The 18,989-nt window shown below is 38.5% G+C and overlaps 1 protein-coding gene and 1 non-coding gene across 13 annotated transcripts in view; one reads left to right on the forward strand and one right to left on the reverse strand.

Annotated features, from left to right (window-relative positions):
• The window catches only part of Dys (Dystrophin), a 2,834,509-nt gene that overhangs the window by 521,057 nt on the left and 2,294,463 nt on the right, over nt 1–18,989 (forward strand). The window lies entirely within an intron of this gene.
• Nucleotides 13,766–13,838, reverse strand: TRNAT-CGU (transfer RNA threonine (anticodon CGU)). The gene has a single exon. It is a non-coding gene; the product is annotated as a tRNA-Thr (tRNA).

An 18,989-nucleotide genomic window follows, 5' to 3' on the forward strand; every position in this document is an offset into this window, starting at 1 on the left:
CACCGGCATTATCACCTTCATCTCATTCAGATGCTAAATAACCTCAGCAGTTGATAAAGCGTCGTAAAATAACCTACTAAAAATACATGGTATTCCAGGTGTTCTGATTACGTTATTTAAACTCAAAATACGGAGAATTCAACATTTTACTAATAATTTGATAGTGTTAATTTGAGGGTTGCAAGAATTTTTTTTTTTTTTAATGAATGTGTGTTAAATACAGCCTCAATCTCCAACAAGAGTAGAAATCAATCTCCAACAATCTTCGCCGACACCAATATTAAAAAACACAAATGATAAAATTAATCTCCATAAATACCTGCCCCTGCGTATCGGTTTACAACATGACCAAGCCATTACTTATAAAGTTCGGTTTATCACAAAGGCCGCTATATCTGGAACTTGACAGAGAATTCTTAATTCTTCCCCCCATTTTTTAGAATTTTCTGGTATTTGTTTTCTAGAGTGAGGCCAAAAATATTTCTCAGAATTTTAATTTCTACAGTGATGATTTTTTTTTTTTAAATCTGCTGAACACAAAAATATTTTATCAATGATGAAAACATCTTCGAGAAGGAAATTGAATATCTCTTACAAATATTGTTATAATGCTGACAAAATTCAAAGTACTAGTACTAAACGTCTTTCCTTACAAAGAATCGAACGCCATAATTTCAGAGAGCTGAGCGCAGAGCTGAACTCCCACACTTCCTCCACGCCTACATTGGGTTTTACTTGGAATAACGTCATGTTTTATTTATTGTACCTGAGTTCAGAGACAGATATGGAATTGCAGACAGTAGTGTTCGCATCATCGCTGACAGTAATCGCTCAGTGGTTGCCATTTAGCTACTGGTTTATTTATCATCGATCTGTACACTGCACATATTGTTAAATCATATTCAGGCTTCGAACAAGTAATAATGCGAATGTAAGGTACAATCCACGGAATATTATTCCTCCTTACATACCAATTCATTTTTCTCTCCCCTTTTTTTTCATCTAACTCCTCTCTTTTTTTTCCCCTTTTTTTTTTACTTTTCTACACCTGTTAATCTTACCGTTCTTGCCATTCATCTTTCCATTTTCTTCCCTTTTCTTTTCATCTTTCTCCCCTTCCTCTTCACTGTCTTTCCCTCTGTCTTCATCTTCACCGTCTATCTCTCTCCTTCCTCTTCACCGTCTTTCTCTTTGCCATCCTCTTCACCGTCTTTTTCTCTGCCTCCCTCTTCGCCGTCTTTCCCTCTGTCTTCATCTTCACCGTCTATCTCTCTCCTTCCTCTTCACCGTCTTTCTCTTTGCCATCCTCTTCACCGTCTTTTTCTCTGCCTCCCTCTTCGCCGTCTTTCTCTCTGCCTTCGTCTTCACCGTCTTTCTCTCTGCCTCCCTCTTCGCCGTCTTTCTCTCTGCCTTCGTCTTCGCCGTCTTTCTGTCTGCCTTCCTCTTCGCCATTTTTTTCTCTGCCTTCCTCTTCACCGTCTTTCTCTCTGCCATCATCTTCACCGTCTTTCTCTCTGCCTTCCTCTTCGCCGTCTTTCTCTCTGCCTTCCCCTTCTCCGTCTTTCTCTCTGCCTTCCTCTTCACCGTCTTTTTCTCTGCCATCATCTTCACCGTTTTTCTCTCTGCCTTCCTCTTCGCCGTCTTTCTCTCTGCCTCCCTCTTCGCCGTCTTTCTCTCTGCCTCCCTCTTCGCCGTCTTTCTCTCTGCCTCCCTCTTCGCCGTCTTTCTTTCTGCCTTCCTCTTCGCCGTCTTTCTCTCTGTCTTCCTCTTCGCCGTCTTTCTCTCTGTCTTCCTCTTCGCCGTCTTTCTCTCTGCCTTCCTCTTCGCCGTCTTTCTCTCTGCCTTCCTCTTCGCCGTCTTTCTCTCTGCCTCCCTCTTCGCCGTCTTTCTCTCTGCCTTCCTCTTCGCCGTCTTTCTCTCTGCCTTCGTCTTCACCGTCTTTCTCCCTGCCTCCCTCTTCGCCGTCTTTCTCTCTGCCTCCCTCTTCACCGCCTTTCTCTCTGCCATCATCTTCACCGTCTTTCTCCCTGCCTTCCTCTTCGCCGTCTTTCTCTCTGCCTCTCTCTTCGCCGTCTTTCTATCTGCCTCCCTCTTCGCCGTCTTTCTATCTGCCTCCCTCTTCGCCGTCTTTCTCTCTGTCTTCCTCTTCGCCGTCTTTCTCTCTGCCTTCCTCTTCGCCGTCTTTCTCTCTGCCTTCCTCTTCGCCGTCTTTCTCTCTGCCTTCCTCTTCGCCGTCTTTCTCTCTGCCTTCCTCTTCGCCGTCTTTCTCTCTGCCTTCCTCTTCGCCGTCTTTCTCTCTGCCTCCCTCTTCGCCGTCTTTCTCTCTGCCTTCCTCTTCGCCGTCTTTCTCTCTGCCTTCGTCTTCACCGTTTTTCTCTCTGCCTCCCTCTTCGCCGTCTTTCTCTCTGCCTTCCTCTTCACCGCCTTTCTCTCTGCCATCATCTTCACCGTCTTTCTCCCTGCCTTCCTCTTCGCCGTCTTTCTCTCTGCCTCTCTCTTCGCCGTCTTTCTATCTGCCTCCCTCTTCGCCGTCTTTCTATCTGCCTCCCTCTTCGCCGTCTTTCTCTCTGCCTTCCTCTTCGCCGTCTTTCTCTCTGCCTCCCTCTTCGCCGTATTTCTCTCTGCCTTCGTCTTCACCGTCTTTCTCTCTGCCTCCCTCTTCGCCGTCTTTCTCTCTGCCTCCGTCTTCGCCGTCTTTCTCTCTGCCTTCCTCTTCACCGTCTTTCGCTCTGCCATCATCTTCACCGTCTTTCTCTCTGCCTTCCTCTTCGCCGTCTTTCTCTCTGCCTCCCTTTTCGCCGTCTTCCTCTCTGCCTCCCTCTTCGCCGTCTTTCTTTCTGCCTTCCTCTTCGCCGTCTTTCTCTCTGTCTTCCTCTTCGCCGTCTTTCTCTCTGTCTTCCTCTTCGCCGTCTTTCTCTCTGCCTTCCTCTTCGCCGTCTTTCTCTCTGCCTTCCTCTTCGCCGTCTTTCTCTCTGCCTTCCTCTTCGCCGTCTTTCTCTCTGCCTTCCTCTTCGCCGTCTTTCTCTCTGCCTTCCTCTTCGCCGTCATTCTCTCTGCCTTCCTCTTCGCCGTCTTTCTCTCTGCCTTCCTCTTCGCCGTCTTTCTCTCTGCCTTCCTCTTCGCCGTTTTTCTCTCTGCCTCCCTCTTCGCCGTCTTTCTCTCTGCCTCCCTCTTCGCCGTCTTTCTCTCTGCCTTCCTCTTCGCCGTCTTTCTCTCTGCCTTCCTCTTCGCCGTCTTTCTCTCTGCCTTCCTCTTCGCCGTCTTTCTCTCTGCCTTCCTCTTCGCCGTCTTTCTCTCTGCCATCATCTTCACCGTCTCTCTCTCTGCCTTCCTCTTCACCATCTTACTCTTCCGTTTTCTTCTTCTCCGCCTTTCTCTCCGCCTTCCTCTTTGTCGTCTTTCTCTCCGCCTTCGTCTTCACCGTCTCTCTCTTCGCCTTAGTCTTCACCGTCTTTCCCTGTCTTCCTCGTTAATTTTATCCTTCCATCTTCCTCTTCTCCATCTTTGTCTGTCTTGAATTTGTAACTGCTGTAGCCTCGTAAGTAATAATAATAAATTAGTTACTCCCAATATTATATGTGTTATCTCGGTGTCTTGTAGGTTTTTATATCATAATACTTAGCCTATATTGTTATATTATCTTGTATGATATACATATTAATTATGCATTACATTTTATTTTTCTTGTGTGGTATCATTATGATTATCATCATTAGGGGTCGAATTTTTAGGTGTCAAAAACCAAGAAAATATATATGTGCTAAAAAGAGGGAAAATATGTGACAAAAAAAAAAAAAAAAAAAAAAAAAAAAAAAAAAAAAAAAAAAAAAAAAAGGGAAAAATATTTGCTTTGTACTGGGAAAAGAGCACCCTGGCCATTGAGAAACAACATGCACTCCCTACAGACATGTTTATGATTGGAAACGAAAACAGAGGCAGCTGATGTTTATGAAATTATAATTGCTTCCTGAATCAGCGTTATGATAACTTACAAGGCACTCTTAAATGACACATTAATGTTTATGTGTGTTAGTCACAGTACTTTTTTTTGGCGAGAGAGCAGACTGCAGTTCCACAGGTCCACAGATAGGCAATTCTGAGAAACAGTTGCCAGCTGTCACGTTTAAGCAACTGCACTGAACATTCGGGTGATTATTAATCTGAAATGAGGCTTTTGGGGCTTTTATCGAAAATTATTTGATGTAAACTTAATTCATATGAGTTTTATGTGAATATTTAAAAATATGTACTTACAGATGCCTCAAATTAGCAAGCTGCCTCGTTTGCGCAGACGCATAGAGCACTTCTCCCCTACCACTGTCCGCCTACTGCTGTGCACTGTGGACTAGAACGGTACAGCTCAGTTCTAATAACAGTTGAGAAGGCTGCATAGGGAGGGTACATCTTGAATACATTGTCAAGAGGTCAACTTTTCAGATAATATGACTATACCTGGGTATCGGATCCTAGGTGGGCCCCCTCCGTTAGCTCTACTACTTCCCCTCTCCAGGCAGCTTCCTAGTTTGAGGCATCTGTACATTAAAAAATTAAAAATATGTTTTTATGTGAAATAAAATTTTTAAAATATATGCCCAGGTGACCTTGTCCGAAACTTAAAACACAATAACGAATTTCTATTACAGTGCAAATAAAATATGTATTTACCTAAAAACCCTAGCCCTAATCATCATATAGGCCTACTTCAGCCCATTCCGTCTTCCGGTTTTCATATTACATTATACTGCTTGAAGACGTTATTGATTTTGAAATTAGTTCTCTTTACATGCGTTGATACTACGACATTTTTAATCTGTTCATCGACTGTGTTAACACAGTTCATATACGTCCTTGAGTGTTTAAGACATTTCTATCTTGGCCTTTTCTGTCGTTCCGCAGTCTTGGGTTGTGCCTGAGGCATGCTTCTGCAGTGACTAACCTGAGGCGTTGACAAGGCTTGCTCTAGCATTTCATAATCATGCAGATGTGTCATTAATCTGTTGTTTCTTAGAGTGAGAATATAACATAGCGATCACACCTAACAGCAACTGTTTTAAAAGTATGTAACTTTATGAAGACTTCTGGCAAAGATCGTACCATAAGATGTAGGGAAGAGTCGGGTAGTATCGGACATCGGGTAATATCGGACAGGTCCACACCTGTGGAGTAACGGTCAGCGCGTCTGGCTGCGAAACCAGGTGGCCCGGGTTCGAATCCCGGTCGGGGCAAGTTACTTGGTTGAGGTTTTTTCCGGGGTTTTCCCTCAACCCAATACGAGCAAATGCTGGGTAACTTTCGGTGCTGGACCCCGGACTCATTTCACCGGCATTATCACCTTCATCTCATTCAGACGCTAAATAACCTAGATGTTGATACAGCGTCGTAAAATAACCCAATAAAATAAAAAAATATCGGACAGTGCGTTTCTTTCATCTACCACCATATGGTAATACCTGAATGACATGGTTACGTTTCTCTATGCGACATCACAGAAACGTAACCGTGTCAATCAGGTACTACTCTCGTGTCGTAAGAAAGAAACTCACTGTCCGATATTACCCGATGATGGCATAATCAGTTCTATCTTACAGAAAATTAAGAATTATATATTAAAACCACTTTTATATATAATTAATTTGTGTTTCATGCAGTGTGTTTTTCCTACAAAACTGAAAACTGCTATTGTAATTCCCTTAGGCCTATAAGTCAGGAGATCGGACTGTTTTTAACAATTATAGACCTATTTCTCTGTTGCCGTCTCTTGCTAACTAATAGAAAGATGTATTTAAAAAAGGTCCAGATTTGAGAGGCCAAGTTCTGAAAACCAGGCACATTAATTATTTTTTATTTGATTACTACTGAAAGATTTTTGTTATTTTTATGTTCAAAGTTGTTTATGTTTCTAAATGCAAAATACAAATTTATGTTAATAAGATATCTTTGTTTTGTTTTGTAATCATCTCGCGACCACCCTCAGCTCTTTACACGACTCCCTCCCACCAAGGGGTCGCGACCCACACTTTGGGAACCACTGTTCTAAGTAATACGACGTTGCCATTTCTTATGAATGACTGTGACCTCAGTCTTGTCTGCGCTTTGCAAAGGATAGCTAAGATAAGACAGAAAGAATGGCAACTCTACGAAATCAAGATTACTGCTCGTGTGTACCCTATTTCCTTGTCAAGCTAACACTGATTTTTAATAAAGAATTATATATTGTACGAAATGGAAATATAAAAATTGGAAATTTATCTTTTGAAGAGGTGAAGAAGTTCAAATAAAAATAATATAAATGATACTCGGGAGGAAATTAAACACAGAATAAATATGGGAAATGCCTGTTATTATTCGGTTGAGAAGCTTTTATCATCCAGTCTGCTGTCAAAAAATCTGAAAGTTAGAATTTATAAAACAGTTATATTACCTGTTGTTCTTTATGGTTGTGAAACTTGGACTCTCACTTTGAGAGAGGAACATAGGTTAAGGGTGTTTGTTTAGGAAAATATTTGGGGCTAAGAGGGATGAAGTTATAGGAGAATGGAGAAAGTTACACAACACAGAACTGCACGCATTGTATTCTTTACCTGACATAATTAGGAACATTAAATCCAGACGTTTGAGATGGGCAGGGCATGCAGCACGTATGGGCGAATTCATAAATGCATATAGAGTGTTAGTTGGGAGGCTGGAGGGAAAAATACCTTTAGGGAGGCCGAGACGTAGATGGGAAGATAATATTAAAATGGATTTGAGGGAGGTGGGATAGGATGATAGAGAATGGATTAATCTTGCTCAGGATAGGGACCAATGGCGGGCTTATGTGAGGGCGGCAATGAACCTCCGGGTTCCTCAAAAGCCAGTAAGTAAGTAAGAGAGGATTTTTTTAACATGGCTCATAGTATGAGAGTATTAGTAGGTATTTGTATTAATATTAGCAGTAGGTAGTAGTTTTTAAATTGGCTTATTTTAGGACGTCTGACTGAAATGAAGGTGATAATGCCAGCGAAATGAGTTCAGAGTCGAACGCCGAGAGTTGCCCAGCATTTGCTCTTAATGGGACGAGGGAAACCCCGGAAAAAATCTCAACCAGCTACAGTAAAGGATGCAAGACCTGTCCTGTGACCTTAGCGTATGCGGTGGCTATATAACCAATGCGTATGGTGGGGGAAAGATAGGTTTTAGTCTTAAGGCTCGTCTCCACTATTAAACATTTAACAACATCATGTTAAATGTTAAATTGTTTACTGTGAACATCCCAACATGTTGATTGAACATGTTAATCACAGTCTACTATATACAGTCGCGAAGCTCAATATGTGGTAAAAATGCAAACATGGATAGTTGCCCACCACTAGGATCGCTACTATCGCCTCATCATCGCAGATCTCTCTCCTAGCAGCCGACAAAATATGTTACACTTTCGTTGTGTTCTTTTGGAAAAATTAACACCTTCCTTCCATTATTGAAATATTAAATGCATAAAGTTAATTTATTATTTTAATGAAGTATATTAAATTCCACCATAAACTCGAAGATACCTGCAAGAAATAGGTTAATATTATTTTTGTTTGTACAAAACGAACTGAAATTTACTATAATCGCTTCACTCATTCAAGATTATAGCGATAATTAACTATGAAACCAATAAATATTGATTTGCATTTCCCTTTACAACAATAATAATGGAAATATGAATTAATGAATTAAATTATGTACGTGTACCGGTATTTGTAGTGTAGGCTTACGTAGTTGAGGTTAGACAATAATAATCACACCAGAATTGGAAATAAAACGTGATTAATAAATTTTATTGTAACAGACTTTTTATACGTCTCTAATAAAGTAACAAATAAAAATAACAACAAAATTAACAGCTATAATTAAAAACATATCCTTTGAAAAAAAAAAGTAGGGCTAAGCAATAATAATCCCACCAGAATTGAAAATAAAACGTGATCAATAAATTTCATTAAAACAAACTTAATTTTTATATGTCTCTAGTAAAATATAATTATTCCAATTATTGTATTTTAGCCATTAACATTTTCATTACAACCAATAACGAACATTTCACAAGCATCAATGTGAAATACGCAATGAGCTAGCACTCGATGGAAATACGATTCAGTCCAAAGTCGACCGTGGACAGTCTATTGTTTCTAGTTGCTAACCGCTTGGAGCGCTTTATCACGAGATTTGCAAAAAATCACCTCAAGCTTCGCGACTGTATATAGTAGACTGTGTGTTGATGCTAATTTCATGTAACACTTTGTCCACACTGTTAAACATGTTAAACTTGACTTTCTTTGCGTAGTCCACCATAAACAGTCTGAGATTTTAATGTAGGTAGTGTCTCATTTTCAAACCTTGGACAATGGACTCGGATGATGATTTACTTTTGTAATTGCTTCTGTTGCTTGTTACAAGGAAGAAAATGAGAATGTGGGTGCGGCAGACACTATGCAGAAGACATTCTAAACGAGTTTAAAATTGAAGATCTATTTGGATTCAAAAACTTGTTAAGAATGTCAGAACACGATTTTAATACAGTGCTGCAAAAATACTTACTGTGACATCAAAGAAGGGCACAATTTAAGAGCAGCCATTTCATCTCAATTAAAAAAAATTACAGCGTTATTGATTGACTATCATAGGATCTACGACATGATAGATGTTAAAGGCGTGGGTAATATCGTATAATTATTCATTCCGAAGTTTTACGAACGTTAACATACGTCATCAAATACGACCATTACTGACGTCAACATAGCATTAACGTTTAGCTTACGACGAGTGTACGAAAACTCTTTATTATATTCTCGAGAACAGTTAAATAATAATTCCAGTTCTCTGAAACAGTCGGCCTTCTTTGTTTTGTCTCTGTATTCTTTTGCAGACACATCCTACAAACAAGACCTTTCCATCAGTGCATTAATTTTATTCCAAGGTATTTTCTTTTGTCCACTCCCTTACTCAGCCAACACCAAGGACCAATGATAGTATAAAAATGATCAAGATACGCGCCACAAAATCGGAAGTTAATTGTTGCTATGGAAACTGTACGAACTTAGCCGAACTGTACCGACGCTGCACCAGCAAATGAATTCACTTGACATGTTTTCCATTGCTGCTGGAAAACACGCTAACATGTTAAAAGTGTTAACTTCAACATACTCAGTCAACATGTTAAGTCAATTGAGACTTGAAATGTCCATATACATGTTAAATTCAACATGTCATATTTAACATGTTGTTGTTAAATCCTTAATAGTGGAGACGAGCCTTTAGACGAACTCCTGCATGAAACAAACTCTCTTTCTGAAAGGTCATTCTTTCCCCTTTCGTGCAACTCACATGCCAGGTCTCATCTATAACTTCTCCCAACCAGAATTTGAACCCGGCATGTTAGGGATGCTAACCGTTACTCCACAGCTGTGGAAAATGGTGGTGGTAGTCTATATTTGACCCACTATTGGATTTTGTACTCCAGTAGAACATGGGACTACCTATTAGATGATTACAAGGAAGTTAATATCCGCTGCAAATAGCTAGAACCATGTCACAATTTGACGTCATGTGTCACTTGGGGTCACAGTAGTAACAGGTTGCTGCCCTCTCCACCTCGTGACCATGGAAACGGAACTCCGCCGTGACGCGTGGGATGATGTTTCCGACTGCAACTGTTTTCTACTCTCTTTTTTTTTTTTTTCGCCACGACCCAATTCATACTTGTACTTCTTGCAATGATGTAATCAAACTTTCTGTGTTCCTTTCGGTCCCAATCGTAGCTGTCCCATGACGACTTTTCACCCTCAAAGATCGGGGTTCGATACGCTCCGCGGCATATATTGTTAATTTTATATTTTACTGTAAGTATTTCAGTTATTGTACTACCTTATTTACCCACATAAAACATCTCCTCCCCTTTCTTCCAAAAAAATCCTTAACCAGACTCTTATAATCCCGTTATTTGATTATTGCGATGTTCTATTAACTGATACACAGTGGAACTCCACAAATAGACGCTCACTCTCGTATACTTCACGATACAAGGCAAGTCAACGCATCCTGTCCCGTGCTGCACAGGGCTGACCAGTTGAACCAGTGCAGTAGTGTGCAGATACTCGTACACGTTGGCAGCAAGGCAGGGAACAAAAAATGTGTACTTATGGTGAAGCAGAAGTTACAACTAATGGAACGGTTTAAAAAGGTGAATCAATCAGAGCCATCCCTCAATAATTTGACATTTCGATCAGAACAGTGCATAGGATAAAGCAAAATTCATCTAATTACGAGGCATTCTATAGTGATTATAAGAAGCTTTGTTATTATCAGTTGATTGTAGGATGAAAACACAGCTTATTTTGTGTATTTCCTAAATTTAATCAATAGGGATGATTTATGTTCTCTCTTGAAGGGTAGACACCATTTTAAAATAATTTAATACACAAACACATCTATTACAAGAAATGCTCAATAAGTTTTTGTAGCTTTATTCTCTTCAGCTTTAATCAACAATAACAACAATCCAGGGTGCCAGGCGACAATAGAAAAGAAAAGATGCGAAAACAAATGAATGTGGTGTATAAACAATTCAATGCTCTTTCATATTTAAGTCTAAGAATATAGGGGTGCCATTTGAAATTTCAAAGTGGGAGTGGCTGGGGGTGAGAGGTGAAATCTAAAATGCAATTAAGCCTTGTTTAAGACTTCTCCCTTGATATCTAAATTTACGTGTTTTTTTTGGTTTAAATTGAATTCAATTTAATTAACTAGTTATTTAGAGTAGGAAGTTTCGAAATGAAAGCCCCGTATGTAGATATATTTAGAGAGTTTTTCCTCCAGAAGTTTGTTTTATGTTTCAGATGTATCACGTATATACAGTAGAACCTCTATTATCCGTGGTAATGAACGGGGTGGACTGAACGATTAATCGAAAAAATCGGATGATCCGTACCATAAGTTTTCATAAACTAACTATATAATATTTTCCTAATTTCCTCCATGGTCTTTTCTTTTAATACGCTAGATAGTGGATCAGAAGTTCACTAATTTAAGTCTGTTTTTTTTTTTTTTTTTTTTTTTTTGCAATTCATGTTTGATTTTCCGATAAGTCAGTTATTAAAACATTATTTATTGTACTTAAGTCTGATTTTCAACGACGGGTTTTTATTGGCTAAGGAAACTCCTTATGACCACTGTCTGTGGAAACATAGGAATAGTAGAGGTGTCATGTTGTAGATTTACAAATTTTATATAGTTTATATTTTATTTTTCATTAGCCTAAATCGCGTACAGTTGTATTATTCCTATCTCATATTGTGATGTGAAATGAACCACATTTTCTCTTTTCCCAAACCACTCAATTACTTGCACTTTATTTCCGTAGTACAACATGTTTTCTTTTGGCGCTTGTAGAAGATATTTTGCATAGAAGTTAGACAGTACGGCCATGATGCGTAAAGGTAAAGATTTATAAAAAACACTCTGTAGAAAAAATTCGTACTATTACAATGTACAGTACCTCATTTTTTTTTTCTGCGAGCGAGATCGACAGTCGGATAATCCACCAATCGGTTAATAGGGTGACGGATAATCGGGGTTTTACTGTATTATATTTAATCACGGTTTTGTTTTGTTATATATTTTGCATATACTACAAAATATTATTTAAAATTATATACGTTAATTATTTATGAATCGGTCCGCACGCCATAAAAAACATTGTACAGCCCTTATGTTTACCAATGTCCGCAGTACTCCGTAGAAAGACAGCGTTCGTACCTCGTCTCGCACACGGACCATTGCTGTGTCTATTTGTGGAGTTCCACTGTAACTTCAAAATTAGCCATAAAGCTACAGCGTGTCCATAATATGTGCTTTAGAACAGCTATAAACTAAGTTACCGATAGGTACGTCTGTAAAACTGGAATACTCAGGCAAAAAGACTAAATAATATACTGTACATAATTTTATTCGAATGAAAACTAAATATAGGCCTATTCTAATTTGTATCGTATATGTGACACATATAATTTTACGCATTTTTGTAAGTGAGATTCTGAAATAAAAGTTTTTTCCGCCGTTTTAAAATTACCGTAATTTTGTAATTATGAATGTGATCCTATTACTTTATTTACATTTTTTGTTCCAAGTAACCTCAGGAATCGCCTCCATAAACCGGGGGAGAACTTTGTGAATCTCCCTGTATAATTAAGCGTGATTAAGTTGAAAGACTGAAACATGCAACTCTTGACATTAGCTGGCTATAGCCTAATTATGGAACAATTTGCAGAATGTCACAAAAATAAATTAAATTCGAAATGTTGGGAAGCAAACATCTTTGCGACTTGCTACGACAGAGATTGGAGAGTTGTAGAATTCCAGTAATAAAATAGTTTGTAAATTGGGTTTAACAGTCACATTAAAAAATTGCAATGAATTACGATTAAGAAGGACGGATTTTGCATTCGTGTTCGCTTTTGAAGATGGGAATGATAATTCGATAAGATGATTCATTTCCTTTCGAGAACAGTATATTTTTGTTCATCCATTCATTCATTCATTCATAGTGTTCTGCCCAAGGGCAGATCTTTCACTGCAAACCCAGCATTTTCCAGTCTTCCCTGTTTTCCGCCTTCCTCTTAGTTCCAACATATGATCGATATATCTTAATGTCATCTATAATCTTGTATCTTATCCTGCTCCGAACTTTTCTCCCATTCACTATTCCTTCCAGTAGGCAGTTTCTTCTTAGCCAGTGTCCCAGCCAATTTCTTTTTCTCTTCCTGATGAATTTCAACATTATTCTTTCTTCACGTCGACCTGGTTGGCCTTCTATGCCCAAGGTTGCGGGTTCGATCCCGGGCAGGTCGATGGCATTTAAGTGTGCTTAAATGCGACAGGCTCATGTCAGTAGATTTACTGGCATGTAAAAGAACTCCTGCGGGACAAAATTCCGGCACATCCGGCGTCGCTGATATAACCTCTGCAGTTGCGAGCGTCGTTAAATAAAATATAACATTTAACATTCTTTCTTCACCCACTCTTTCTAGCACAGTTTCATTTCTTAAGACTAAACTTATCATGCCATGATTGCAGTTTTTCTTGAGAAACATAAATGCAGTAACTTCCCGTTGCTTTCCGCACACCACTCTCTCTTTCGCATCTTAAAAGATTCCAGGGTGCCCCAGCGTGGAGGTGAGGAGAGTGAATTTGACTAATTAGGCCTTCTGGCCTTCACACAAATTCACCGCAAGGGTTGAATATCGGTTTTATCAGGATTTTTGACCCGACCGGGAAATTTTGATATCTCACCATGAAAATTAAAAACTTACTTTGCTTTTATTATAGATTTATTAATTTGTTATACAGAATAATATCTGTAATATTGACCATTAATATTTGAGGAGAAAAATTCGCTCCGGCGCCGGGGATCGAACCCGGGTCCTTGGTTCTAAGTACCAAGCACTCTGACCACTGAGCTACGCCGAATTCAATCCATAGCACCGGATCGAATTCTCCTCCTTCAATGTTTCCCTTTGTGGCCTGACTCCAAGTTAGGCATATATGTTGACGTATATGTCCAATGTCAACTGCCATTATATTAGGAGCGCACTCAGTTGAGTGACTTGTTTGGCCGGGATGCCGCAGGTAAGTGCACAGTAATCTGTACAAACAAATGCACTGCAGCTATGAGAATATTATGGATTTATTAATTTGTCATACAGAATAATATCTATAATATTGACAATTAATATTTGAGACGCTCCGGCGCCGGGGATCGAACCCGGGTCCTTGGTTCTACGTGCCAAGCGCTCTGACCACTGAACTACGCCGAATTCAATCCACAGCACCGGATCAAATTCTCCTCCTTCAATGTTTCCCTTTGTGGCCTGACTCCATAATGGCAGTTGACATTGGACATATAGCCTACGTCAACATGTATGCCCGGCGCCTGAGCAAATTTTTCTCCTCAAATAGTAATTACGGTACTTTGCTTTTGCTTTGTTTTTTTTTTTTCCTTTTTTTATATTGCTATCTTAAAGATAATATATACGATCAAAAATAAATAAATGTTGCCAATTTGGAATCATTATTATAGTTTTTCGTTGCTAAACATTTAATTACATATTTCGAGAAATTGTCCAACATACTGCATGTACGTAGGCTGTATACTCGTATTTCCAAATACAGCACTACATGAAAATGAGGACTCTGATTAATTTGGAATTCGGATATTAATTGAAGCATCTCTTCACATGTGAAGATTTACCAAAGCGTGGAATGTTGAAAACGACTACCTACTGTCCACAAAGTTGAAAGAAATTTGATGATCGGCTGACGCCTGGAACGTTGAAGGTAATTTACTGCTGTCTTGATTGTTGACAGATTATTTTTATCTCCCTTTCAATTTTAAATTGCATTCTTGAGGCAATTTTGTGCCGTTCATTGACTCAGCCTTGCAAGGTCTTGGTTGTGGCGTGGGCATGGGTCCAAATCAGGTACAGTTGGTGTCAAAACACGTTTGTACTCTGTCAGTAACGAAGACAGATTTAGACTAAAATGTGTTGTAGCATTATATCTTGCAACTAGAACAAACAGACGGAATGGAAAGAGACTACTCTTCAGACATACGCTCTGGCTACATATCAACAAATGTAGTCTATACAATATTTCATTGTATTTTAATACCGGATGTTTAGACTTCTAATCATTGACGTGAAGCGTCTCCTGTCTAGGAGTAACGCACCTAGACTATGCCACCTTCGATGCTGTCCTTGACCATGAGGATGGAGTGGATTTGTGTTGCAAGGATGTAGTGGTGATTAATGGGGCAACTGTGTGGAGGAATGATAAGATTACCCCGCGAAAACCCTTTGCAAAACTTTGTCTCCGCTTAGTGTTGCCAAATCTAGGGACATTTCCCTAGATTTCTGGAAAATATACGCAATATAGGGAAATAGGGAAACTAGAGAATCACTAGGAAATTATTGTGGATCGTGTTGTGAGATTTTCTCGCTCATAAGTAGGGGTAGGATTTTGATGACCTATAAATCATGAAAAAATGTTCTGCATTTATGACCTAAAAATCTTTAAAAAATGCCCTTAAAAATTCCCTAAAAATTGATCTTACATAATTGTCTTAGTAGGAAAGGAGGTTTAGACTAGTAATTAAATTAAATTTTGCATCATTTTTTTCTATGTAGTACACTTTAATTAACTATTTTACCTGATGTAGTGTCCATATATGATCGTTCACCTCTGCTTCGGCATGGTGAACGTGAGGTCAGCAGTCGGCTGATCGGTCTTGGCCCTTCGTGGGCTCTAGCACCATGGATTTACTTTAGGCTACTTTTAGTTTCCATGTAGTCCACCACAAGGCCACTCTTATCCGGAATTAGCAAGTATAGAGGAGTCTATATTGAAGGGGTGGTTGGACTGATCCATTACATGGGGGTGTACTACGTTAAAATGGCAATATGTGTGTAGAAAAACGATTAAAATATTATACAAAATAATGAGTATTAATGGACGAAATATGTAAAGAAAATATCAAAGGATATAAACATTATTTTACATTAATAATGGGGATTTATGACCAAAATTAAATGAAAATACCTAAAAAATGACCGAATGAAACAAAAGATGCTCTTATGAATTGAAACAAGCAAAAAAAAATTTAAAAAAAAATGCGCTAACAAGTATGTCTTAAAACACTCAGTTTATCACATGACATATAAATACTAAAGCAGCTATGTTTCTGGCTTACTAGAAAAAAGATGCAATTTCATCAGAATCCTAGCCCTACTCATAAGACTCGATTTATTATTGAAAATGTACACTAAATTTTCTAAAAAGTGCCACTTGAATGAAGTTCGTTTGAAGAACATGGCGTAATTACTTCACATTCTGCTCTTGGCAAAACAGGTATATCAATTGCTACAGCAATTTCTTTCTTGTATAAAACAAAAAGAGATAAATAACACTGAAAGGGATTGGCGATTATTTCACAATACTACTAGCCTATTCCTAATACAGGTAAATATATGTATGTGGAAGCTTTTAGCGAGGAAATTGGTCAGGAAAAGAAAATGGCATTACACTGGCATTTCCACTCCTAGTTAGTCTTGTTCACCATATTTTGATTTTATCACAAGCTGCTGCTTCTGTGGAGAGGGGTTTCTCGTCTGTAAACTATATGAAGACAAAGACAAGAAATAAACTTGCCAGCTCAATAATAATTTGAGGCCTATTGCAAAGTAGGGAAATAATAGAATTGGGCGTTTGTTACTGGTTTTATATAAAAATGGCACAGAATAAATCTGATAAGTGTATTCTGTTTCTTGCAAAATTTTCTGACTTTTTTTTTGTATAAAACATAAATCTACTGTTGAATGAATACTGTAGCCTGCAGAATTACAGTAATTTATTTTTTCGTTAATATATTTTGAAGTTTTTAGGGAAATTTAGTACTTTATAGGGAGAAAATGAGCAATGACTAGGGAAATTCCAGCGAATAGGGTTGGCAACGCTGTCTCCGCTCCACTTATATTCGTCTGGATTTTAACTTCAGTCTCCTACATGTAAATTGATCGCTCCAAGTGCCCAGTTACATCTGAATTTAATTAAGTGTAATTCTTTATACATCATTATTTGCTTTTGAGATCACTTAAACGTCCACACCTGTGGAGTAACAGTTAGCGCTTCTAGCCACGAAACCAGGTGGCCAGGGTTCGATTCTCGGTCGGGGCAAGTTACCTGGTTGAGTTTTTTCCGGGGTTTTCCCTCAACCCAATATGAGCAAATGCTGGATAACTTTCGGTGTTGGACCCCGGACTCATTTCACCGGCATTATCACCTTCATATAATTCAGACGCTAAATAACCTAAGCTGTTGATAAAGCGTCGTAAAATAACCTACTAAAATTTAAAAAAATCATTTAAACCCTAGGACAGACAAAATAAAAAAAAATGGAGCCGTGCTAGAAAGAGCGGATGAAAAAAGAATATTGCTGATACTGATTAAGAAGAGAAAAATAAATTGTCTGGTTCACTGGCTAACAAAGAACAGCCTACTGAAGGATGCACTGGAAGAAATGGTGAACAGGAAAAAAGTTCGGGGCAGAAGAAAATATCAGATGATAGACAACATTAAGATAAGTGGATCGTATATTATGAAGAGAGAGGGGGGAAAAAGTGAGAAGATTGGATAATGCTGGTTTGCAGTGAAGGACCAACCCTTGTACAGAAAACTGTTGATGAATAATCTCTACGACCTATTAACGCTTATTACATCTCACTTTTCTTTATTTATTTCCTGTTTCGTCCATCACAATTCTCCATGATATCATGATATATTTTCATACCAACATCTGTAGTTTCAGTTCAGATGCTGATTCGCAGCTACGTTTGTCCGTAAAAAGGTTATTTATTGAGACGAGAAACAGCTAGTCGTTAATTTTGCCTGGGTAAGGGTTCTGTACATATTAAAGTAGGATCTCCAATGTTATTTCCGTTCATAAGGCAACCACGTAATGGATTTATAAGGCCTACTGGTAAAACTAATACTATTTCCTTTTGTTAAGTTTATTTATACACGCTTTAATGCTTCTGGTCATATCGCGTGTTTAGGATCTGTGGATATACCAGTAGGCCGTTTTTATTATTAAGTTCCTGTTCCGTGTTGTAGATGACTTGTTTTCATGTAACCGATTTAAGATTTTTATTAATGTTTATGATATTGGTGATTGAGGCAGTGATGAATCATGGAATTTAAGTTTCCAATCCGGCATTTGCTTTTGTGACTGAGGGAAACCTTAAAAAAAACTCCAATCAGATTGGTGGTCCACGGGGTTTGAACCCGGGACCTCCCGAATGCGAGTCCCAAACGCGACCGTCTGAGCCAACTCACTCGGTGAGGTGACACTACTACTGTATTATTAATTCCACCACTATTAGTTTTCTACTACTTAAACCATCACTGCTGTTACTTCTACTAGGTAGCCTTTAATGCATATGTACCTGCACAAACAGCGCTCAAAGAGCGCGCGCGCTCCTTGGGAGCGGGAGAGCCGTGTCTACCGCTCGCCGAAACGGAGAGGAAGATACGTCAGAATGACATAGACTTGATATAGGTAGAGGAGAGGGAAACGACCAATCAGTTATCTAGTGGAGTGCAGTGTTTAGGCCTATTCTCGGTAACTGTTTCACGTTGCTTACCTACTGCTACAGTACAGTATGGAGGAATCTAAAAGACGGAACATAACATTCAATATTTAACGATTTACAGCTCGAACTTATTGATCTTCAATGTGACCTAAGGGCTAAAGATGGTTTGAATAATACTACTAGCCTGGTTGAGTTTTACAAGACTAAACATTAGCAATAATATCCACGACTACACAGGCTGGCTGTGAAAATGATTGCTATGTTTGGCTCAACATTTATATTTGTGAGCAACTGTTTTCTATAATGAACTTTAATAAAGGCAGATATCGAACATCTGTAACTGATGTTTCATTACGATCAGTAGGCTACTGTTCCTTTCAGTTGCCAACAGCGTAAAACCTCGTTTTGATGTACTGATAAATAAAAATATAACAAAATGATATTGAAAGAAGCCACGTATGTCAAATATCTGGATATCATTATTGATCAGAATTTAAAATGGCCTCATCACATTACTTATCTTTGTAAAAGGCTTCGTAAAACAATTTATAAATTCGTTAATCTTCGATGCTACTTACCCATTAGAGTTCTACGAAATGTTTATTTGGCCATTATTCAGTCTATCATTCAATATGGTATAATTGTTTGGGGTGGAAGTACAAAAATTAATCTTAAATTTAAATTTACTACAAAAACGAATAATTAAAATTTGTTTGAAGAAACGTTTCGATTATCCAACTAAATTAATTTATTCTGAATTTAATGTATTTAATATTGAACAAATTTATAAGTATACGCTGTTAAAATTTTACCATAAAAATC

This window comes from Periplaneta americana, chromosome 11 (genome assembly GCF_040183065.1).
Source record: "Periplaneta americana isolate PAMFEO1 chromosome 11, P.americana_PAMFEO1_priV1, whole genome shotgun sequence".
Taxonomy (NCBI): Eukaryota; Metazoa; Arthropoda; class Insecta; order Blattodea; family Blattidae; genus Periplaneta; species Periplaneta americana.